Raw genomic sequence first — 10,337 nt, forward strand, 5'->3', positions numbered from 1 at the left:
ATCTCAAGAAATCATATCTTCTTTGACTTAAATCTTCCAGAATTTTTTCAACATTTTTATGATCTAATAATAACTTTACTTTTAATCAGTAGTGCCTTGTGTTCACCCTTTTAATTGTTTTCTGCCTTCTGCATGTGTTGAGTCAAGCACTTCGAATCAGTTTGAAGAACTAGTTTACTAAAATTTTCAAGGCTGACTTTAAATAAACTGAATGAAGCCTCTTAACCATTATAGGTTGCCAGGATCTATACTTCAAATTGCAGATAAAAATACCAGTTTAAGAAAATGAAATTTCCTGAGAAATTTTAAATAACTATCTCTATGATAAGTAATGAGATAAATATTTTAGAATATCACTGAAAATTATCATAATATTACAAATGAATTGGAAAAATACATTTTTCCATTTTTCCAGATATTCAAATTATAAAATGGTTGTAAGCCAATTTATCTTTCCCTAATTCCACCAAATTGACTACTTATCAATGGGACTTCAGTTATTAAAAGATAAGATAATTGTTCGATATTACTGATTTTCTACTGTCTCTTTCTAAAGCTTCTGGAATTTTTAGTTAAAAAGAACATTAGATTGCATGGTGAGTTATTAAAAAAAAACATATGTCTTTCCAATACCTTTCTCTCTCAATCAAGATTAACCTGTAACTATAAAACCAAATTAAAACAGAATTATATTGAATTGTAAGCTGCTATATAGTATAACTCTCACCCCACACTATAAGGTTCAAATTTTTTATTCAAGAGATCCTCGTCACTCTTAATAAATGATTATATAACTAAATGTTATAAATTTGAGTTTATAAGCTGTGTATCTGTACTCTCAACAAGAAAATACAATTTTATGTTTTGTGTATTGATATTCTATTTAAAATTTTCTTTTGAAACTTAAAACCTGGTGATAATTTTTCATTTCATTCACTTTCATTTTGTTAACAATTCATTAATCTGATGTTTGTTTTTATTTGGTTTTTAAATACTCTGCTGGTTATTCAAGAAGTTGTTTATTTTTAAGCATTGGTTCTTCATAGAAAAGTCAAAATGATAAAAATCATTTACTATTGCAATCATGACAAGGAACATAATATATAGGATTTTGAGGGCCTACATTTTAAGTTTTATCACCAACTTTTGCATAGCACATAGGATGAGAAATTCAAAACTCCCTTCTGAAATTGTTAAAATCAGCTTCTGAGTAAACAGCAGATTATTTATCCTTGCTATTGAAGGATTATGTATAAATAGCTCAGTATTATCCTTATTAAGCTGGTTTATGATATTTGAGTTTCTCATGAGTTCATGAAAATTCTTATCACATTAAAGTTGGGGAATGCTTTACTAAATTTTAAAAAAACATATTTTTCAAGAGGTCCTCACAAGAATGAATTTATCAAGACCCCATACACTAAATATGAGTTAATATACTTCAATTTCTAAAGGGTTCTGAATGTGCAACTTAACTATTATCTTTTTTCCTCGTAGAACAATTAAAAGATGCCAAATAGCATAGATTGTTCCTTTAATAATGGTGTACTGAATCATTTCACTATAAATTTAATGGAGTTTGAATTCAATATACTAGTTTTCAGATATGTGAAGAAAATGAAGCTTTGGGATGCCTGGATGGCTCAGTTGGTTAAGTGTTTGCTTTTGGCTCAGGTCATGATCCTTCCAGGGTCCTGGGATCCAGTCCACATCAGCCTCCTTGCTCAGCAGGGAAACCAGCTTTTCCCTCTGCCTGCCACTACCCCTCCTTGTGCATTCTCTCCCTCTCTCTCTCTCTCTCTCTCACTCTCTCTCTCTCTCTCTCTCACACACACACACACACAAATAAAATCTTTGAAAAAAAAATGAAACTTCTTTGTTTTCTAAACAGGTCTCATCTTTTTCATGAACTCATGAACTCCATTGGGAATAGAAGTAGAGTACAGATTTTAACTTAACATTTTAGCCTATTTCCTTCTCTTTCCTTTTAAAATATCTTCCAGGTAATTCAGTCTCTTTCAGGTGACTACTAATATCCATTTTCTTTTTCTTTATGGAGGTATAATCTATCTAGAGGGAAAGGAAAGCTAGCATGACAGAATGGTTGTGTGTAGTTGACTGCTAGTTGTATGTAAAAGTTTTGTGTAAGTCTTCTTTCTTACTGGTCTTTATGGACAGTATATATATATATATATATATATATATATATATATATATATATATATTCTTATTGGTATTAAAGAGCTCCTTAACAGTAGATACTTTCACTCTTTCTCTTGGCTTCACTTGCCCATTTTATAACTTTACTATGAAGTTACTTTGCCCCCTTAACACCTTAGTGAAACTGCTAATGTGATTAAGCTACCTGCTATATCCTTGAGGGAAGAATAAGAACTTCTGGATCCTTATGGAGCCAAGGGAGGCTTGTGAGCGCAGGACCTGGTCTTGTCACTGCCCAAACATGGACAATTCAGGAACTGCAGCTTAGCCATGCAGAAGCAGCTAACTGCTGACAAACCTGTAGGTTTCAAACTCATTAATTTAACAACCATCACTCCTTCACCTTCTGGTTTCCATGTGGGGTCACCATGCCTAAAAAAATTCTGACAGTTACAAATTAGGATAGTGTAGGAACTTAGTCTTTCCCCTCATCCTAATGGCTCATCTCACATTAATGCTAAAATTTGTTCCAGAACTGCAAGTTGGGACACATAAGCCTTATCATTTGTTTCTCTTTCACCTTATTCTCTCTTTTTATTTTGCATTACTACATACAGGTAAATATAGATGAACTATATTTACTTTACAATGTTAATAATAAATACCTTCACCTCCTATATTGCTGTGAGAAAAGTCACTAAGTAATGTGAAAATATGAATTTATGTATATGAATTATTGTATAGGACTTTCATAAATCCTTTGTATCTTTAAATTTTTATTCCTATTTTATTGTGAAAGTCTGGCAAATAATCTATATTATTTTTGCCAACAGGTACTATAATTTTCACCCATGAGGTTTTTTTAATTAAATTTTTTTTTATTTTTTTAAATTTCTATTGTAACAGCCATTATATTGACCAGGATTCTACAGAGAAATGGACCAGCAGAAAGGAGGGAGAGGAGGAATGGGAGAAGGAGAAAAAAGGAGAGAAGCAGGAAGATAAGAAGGAGAGCGAGAAAGAGGGAGAGACAGAGAGAAAGAGAGATGGATTTATTATAAGGAATTGGTTCATATGATTGTGGATGCTGGCAAGTCAGAAAGTTGTAGGTAGGCCTATGACTGGAAGCTGTCAAGAATTGATGCTTGTCTTGAGAAGTCTTGAGTTAGAATCTCTTCTTCTACAGGAAACCTTAGTTTTTATTCTTATGGCCTTCAACTATTTAATGAGGTCTACCCACATTATACTGAGTAAACTTCCTTTACTTAAAATGAACTGATTAGACTTTAATCATATCTACAAAATAGGTATGGTTCACATCAAACCTAGGTTAGAGAACATCTTGGTTAAGTAACTGGTACTATAATACAAGTATTATAATACTATAATACTATAACTGGTACTAATAATACAAGTATGCAATTCAAATGCCCATTTCACCTGTCATAAATTCCCATTGGTGATATACTGGATAATATTACATTCTGTGTTTGCTTACAATTTTTTAAATAAAATATACATATTTTTCTACAACACCAAAGCCATAATCACATATAAACTGATAAAATATAAATAATGATGAAGTAAGTCACTAAAAACACAATTTTTTATTTCTTTTTTTTTTAAGATTTTATTTATTTATTTGACAGAGAGAGATCACAAGTAGGCAGAGAGAGAGGAGGAAGCAGGCTCCCTGCCGAGCAGAGAGTGCCATGCGGGACTCAATCCCAGGACCCTGGGATCATGACCTGAACCGAAGGCAGAGGCTTTAACCCACTGAACCATCCAAGCACCTCCAATTTTTTACTTCTATTCAACATGATTATTTGTTCTTTACCTGTACTACCTAGGAACAATACAAAGAGTAGATAATTGTCATGATATGAGAATACAGAGAACTTTGTTTCAAATGAAAAGAGTTCTGATGTTCGAGATAACTTTTCCCAAGTGTCCAATATTCTGTATTGTGGGATGTCAAAAACACTTACAAATAAGTATGTTTAAACTATTATCTTCACCTTATTGTTGCTATGTGCCAAGTTACATATGATGATAATTACATCTCATACTGAGTCTGTATCTCAAGCTGAATCTAAGAATAGCTGTTATTTTCACTCTAACCATTCTTTCTGTCACAGACACTTATTAGCACTGAATTTGCTGCCACCCAACATTTTAGATATAATTAGAGATTTAAGCAAAAATTATATTTTCACACATACATTAATAATCAGAAAAACAAAAGATAGAGCTCTATATTAAGTCCACAAAGTATAAAGAATTTTTACATTTTTTCAATTTTTTAAATTTTGTCAAAATACATTAGTAGTTATATAACAAAACCTTTGTAACAACTGGTTAAATTTATAACAATATGCTAAAACAAATAAGTGAAATGCTTTTAAATATTTCTAGATACTTTTAGTTAAACCAATAAAAAGGGATATACATAATTAAAAAAACTATTAATAAAGCAAAAATAATTAAGCTATTAATAAAACAAAAAGTGATTTTAAGCTATTAAAATCAAATGACTGGTACATCTCTGATTGATTAAAAAATTGACCTATAAATATGATTAGTAGATTAGTGGTGCTCTGCCTGTAATCACTTGCAAACCTTTGAGTAATTTAAACATCAGAGACAAATTATGATCAGTTTGTGAGAAAAGTGAGAGAACTAGCAGATACGTAATATCTGTATTTAAGAAAAGTTACTAGGAATTTCACTTCTGCCTATGTAGTAATAGGAATATGATTTACTCTCCTGCCTTAAACACTTAGAAGACAGAACAAAATAATTGAAATAAATTGTCAGTCGTTGGGCTAGCGATAACTCAAGAAAGTAATGTGTGAGAAAATAGAAAGAAACAAGGTGAATGCTATAATTATTACAGAGTGAAGCCACAGTGCCAAGAGGGAAATAAGAGTCTGGTGGTCTGGATATGTGGAAGAGACAAATGAAGCAACTGGGGAAGACAAGGTGCCTGGGATTTGTGGGATTAAAGACTAGAGAGACCCATGCAGTTCTATGGAGAGATTGCGTCAAACTTTAGTTAAAGAAGGCAAAAAAAAAAAAAAAAAAAAAGGTGAATTTGAAGAACTTGTAACAGAAACTATTCCAAAAAAACACAGAGTGAAAGATGATGGAACAAAGTGAATAGAGCACAATGAGCTTTGGGGCAGTATCAAATGGAATAACACAAATGCAGCTGGAGTGCCACAAAGAGAAGAAAAAATAATGGTATACAACGACCATGAAAAGAAAAAATGTTAAATTTGAGTTTAGGATTTTTTTTTTAATTTGCTTTGTGAAAAACATGCTTATGAGAATGCAAATATAAGCCACTGACTGAGAGGAAATATTTGAAAATCTATGTATGATCAAAAAATAAATAAATAAACATTTTGTATTCAAAACGTGTAAAAGGACAGGCACATAAGTAAGAGTAAATATCTTCAGAAAACATAGGAAGGTAATTAGGGAAGGTGGTCACCTAACATCACATATTTAATAATTGTGCTGATTTTTGACAAAGCTACATGCAGGATGAGATATTTCTCCTTTTCTACACCACAGTAAGACCCTCTGTCTTTCCCTCTCTCCTCTCTAGGAAAGATCCCTTTGCTCCTGGCAAGGACAGCTTAAGCTTGTAGGTTAGTCCTGCTGGATATCGCAAAATGCCACTGTCTTGCTGGCTTCATCTCTTCTCCAGGTGATGGGTCTCAGGAAGGTAGCCCCCTAAATATACTCTGGACCTGAATCCTGCCCCCTCTTTCTCATGCCTCACAACTTTCAAACTATCACTTGTGGAAACAGAAGACAAATCAACTGACCGCAAACAGAAGTTGTTTATTCCGGACTTGCAAAAGAAGTCAGCCACCATCAATTGCATTTGGCAAAACTTAAAAGGCAAATTGAATTGGGAAAGCCTTGTACCGGTTAGGGTTCATGATCAAAGGAGTGATACTGATACAAAGCGAAGGTCAAGCAAAGCTTTATTTCGCGCCAGTATTGAGAATCAAACTGACTGGTCTGGGCCGCCTCTTACAGAAAGAGCAGCCCCTTCCAGCCTCACAGACTAACTTTTATAGAGCAAAGGCCATGTGGTTGAGCCTGGCCACACACAGGTGGCCAATGAGATTGCAACACACAGAGAAAGTTGCATAGTCATGCTAGGTCACACATGGGTGGCCAATTGAATTACAAATTCACCCCATAGTAGCTATTTGAACTAGCCTATCACCTTGGTCAGAATTGGCACCCAAAAGGCACCCAAAAGGCGGGGCCCACATTCTTTGGTAGTTAGGGAGATAGTATGTGCGCTTTACTAAGTGGATGTCTCCACCTGGCCTGACTTGTCCTTGTATTCTGGGCTCTGTTATCAGGGACTGGTCGACCATATTTTACTGCAAAAACAACAAAATGGTTGTTTAATCCGAGATGGAATCACACTGGCTAAGTAGTCCCTTACAGTACCAAAGAAGGAAGGATTCAGGCATGTTCTAATTGGAGCCCAATTGCACGGAGAAACCGGAGATCAGCTAACTAGAAGCAGGGCTTCTTATGTGATCAGTCTGGGAAACATATTTGGCTTTCTCTAGTTGGTTCTGAATTGGAAGTGGGTGTAAAAAAATAAAGAAGCCAGTATTTCTTGACCAAGACCTGGGCCAACTGCTGCAGAGGTTGGGGTCAGGGTTTTGTTGTGTGGGGTGGTCTCACTATCATGTTCATTCGGTTTCTTACACCAAAGAGTTAACACCTTTGGACAATTCCTTGGAAACTCACAGTGAGTTTCTTAAAGTTGTGTTACCAGATATTTCATCAATTGAGAAAGTACTGTATTGCAGCCCAATAACTGCCTCTGGGCAGATGCATAACTTACTGAAGAAGGGACAGAAAAAAATGGGGAATGTGAATATATTGACAGTTTGTCTCTTTAAGAAATAACTTTAATGTGCATATATTTTTAAGCTTAAAATCATTTGGACTAATTTCAGTAAGGCAGAAAGAAACTAACTTAAGATAAAATTATAGTTTTATTTGTGAGAGGTAAGAGTGGGGCACCTTTTAAAACAATGCATATCAAAATATCTAAAGAGTGCTTAAATAGATATTCTAGATATTCTCTCCTAGATTGGAAAGTTAAAATAAAATAAAAAAAGAAAAAAATTAGAAATGTTAAGAATGAAGTATGATCACAGAGTAGATATAGATAAGTAGAGAAATATTTGTGTCATATAAATTTCAAAATATCACTAATATTTTTAAAAAGAAACCAGGAAACAATTAGGTCATTCATTGTTATTTAAATTAGGTATCATGAGTTCAACATGGTGTCACTACTAAGAACTAATAAGCTTCTAGTGACAATGTTAAAGATAGTTTCTTAAAATGAGCTTGATATAAAGGTGATATTTTAAAAGTTGACTGTTATTTGAGAGATGGTTGATTTTTAATTTATAAAGTTCAAGTTTAGTCTAAACACCTTCATGTCTCTAATACTCTGAGCTTCAATTTTTCAGTTTTCTAAGCTTCATTTTTGCAGATCCAAAAATGACACGATGATGGCTATATTACAATTATTTGGAATTTCAACAAGATAATGCATATGAAAACATCTAAATTAATGCCTGTCTTTCATATAACTCTCACCTGAATATCTCCTAGATTTTTTTCCCCCCACTTTATCCCCCCAGCCAGTGTCAACCAGCTCTCCTTAGTCTGGACTATTTGCAATAGCCATAAGCTTACCTCCTTTACTCCAATTTCTTCTCCAAATGACAGCCAAAATGGTCCTTTTAAAGAATTGACTTTCACTTTTGTCACTCTTCAACTTAAAATCCTTTAGTGGTTAATGTTTTTCTTATAATAAAATCTTACATTAATAACAAAGCCTGTGAGGCCCTATATCACCCAACCTAGCTCACAGTTCCTATTTCTCTGTGTTCCAGTGAAACTGAACTCTTTCTTCAAAGGTGCTTTGTTCTTTTCTACCTCAAATTATTCCCACCTGTTATTTCTTATATAAAATATTCTTCTTTTCACTTGTCTTCCTCCACTTTCAGAGACAGGTCTATCTGCCACGTCTTCAAAGAACTTTCATGATTCCTCAGACCCATATTAATGTCCACAATTATTTTACATAACATCCTTTCCTTCTTCTTCACAAAATTTATCATGCTTTGACCACTGAACTTACCTCCTTAGTTTCCTTTTTATGCCACACAACATTAAATATAGTCTACTTTTGCTAATAAATGAAAATTGACATTTTTAATCATCTACTTATTTTATTTAAAAGAACTACATACAACTAGAACTAATGACTTGTATCTCTGGATGTTTTCTCTTTAAAGATAAAGCAAGGAAACTCAATGTAGCGTGTGCACACATGTGTGTGTTTGTGTGTGTGTTTTCTCTCTGATCATAATATGAAAATAGCCTGCTGAAAGACTTCACTTTAAAGCACCACAAAATAGACAATGGAAGAATGGCATGTATTCTCATTTTTCAGACTTCTGCATAAAAGCCTTTAAATTCATTGACAGCAGCAATATCTTTCATTTCGCTCATCTAAGAGCAAAGTGCCATTTCTCAGTAAACAAGCCTTCAGAGAACTCATATGTCTAAGTATATTTGATAGATAAATGAATAACATCAAAACTAATGCTCTGCTTAATGGATGTACAACTTTTCTAGCATCCATTCATTTGTGTGTGAATGCACCATAAGTGTAGGTGGTCTTCCAGTCAATTATACTTCAACTGAGCATGACATGAGAAGAACACAAAAAAATAGCCTCCTTGAGGAAGCAGTAATGGAGAACAACAGGACAGATAATCATGAGGGATTAGAACATCGCCTCATAAATCTACAGCGAGGCTGACAAGGTTTCAGCTTTGAGAATGACAAACCTTTCCTCTTACTCATGCTGTGGGGTGAAAGATACTAGGCTAATGGACTCATTCTGCCAAAGCCATCATCTAACCAATGCATAATTTTCAAAAGAAACATTTCTATATTATTTTATATTTATCTACAAAATGATAGTGTTTTGTTCTTAATCTAAACTATTCACTGGGATTTGAATAAATTATAAAATAATGATTTTAGCTAATAATTTGCAGATATTGCTAGCACTAAACAGAAAGTCACATCACTGTTTATAAAAGTTGAGGCATAATTAGGCTAACTCTTCAGTTCAGGGAAAGCTTAGCAATATAATCATTGCCCAATACACACATGCAAATTGCTGGATCTGTATTCAGAATAAATCTTTTAGCCAATTGTAAACACATAAAGATTTAATACTGAATCTGAATTTCTGGGGTGAAGAAAATTTTACAGGGAACCAGTTTGTTTTTTCTTTTTTTTCTCCCAGACTATGCTATTTTATCTGGTTAGTTTTTACAATTATAACACTAACTGCTCATCAACCAGTTCGGATCAAATATGTATTAAATGGATGTGGGTTAAAACAACAACACAAATCTCAACATCAAACCATTTGTTAGAGACCTTTGAAAGCAGTCATGGATTCCATTCTGCTTTTTGAAAAGTTACTAAGCAAAATTATGCATTAAAATTATTTAATTAAAATTTTGGCTGAACAACATAATCCAAACTTTTAGTTAACTGAAAACATAATCACAAATTATTCATAAAGGATGGACAATAAAACCTACAGAGACAGAAAATGGGGTGATGTAGGGCTGGGGTAGAAATAAAGAGTGACTATAAATGAGCACAAAGTGTGTTGGAATATTAGAAATGCTTAAAAATAGATTTTGATGATGTTGTCCCAAATCTGTTAATGTACTAAAATCATTGAATTGTACACTTATGATGAGTAAATTGTATCTCATTGAAACTCTTAATAAAAAAAAAAAAATCAGAGCATTTAACAAAGGCATCTAGTCATCAATGGTTTTGTGGGCCTTGAGCTCCTCTAATAGTAGGCATTACTTTTCAATCTCATGCCTGCTGGAAATTTTCTGTGAATCTACAGGGACTGATGGTTTAATAGAAAGTGGATTAAAATGAGAACCCTTACCCTTCACTACACCTGAAGAACAGTGGGCAACATATTTCCTTATTTTTCAAAAGGAATTGAAATGATTTTTGATGATCTGATTCTGAATAATGATGCCCTAAAATATCAGTTTTATGAATCT

This window comes from Mustela erminea, chromosome 2, assembly GCF_009829155.1.
Source record: "Mustela erminea isolate mMusErm1 chromosome 2, mMusErm1.Pri, whole genome shotgun sequence".
Lineage (NCBI taxonomy): Eukaryota > Metazoa > Chordata > Mammalia > Carnivora > Mustelidae > Mustela > Mustela erminea.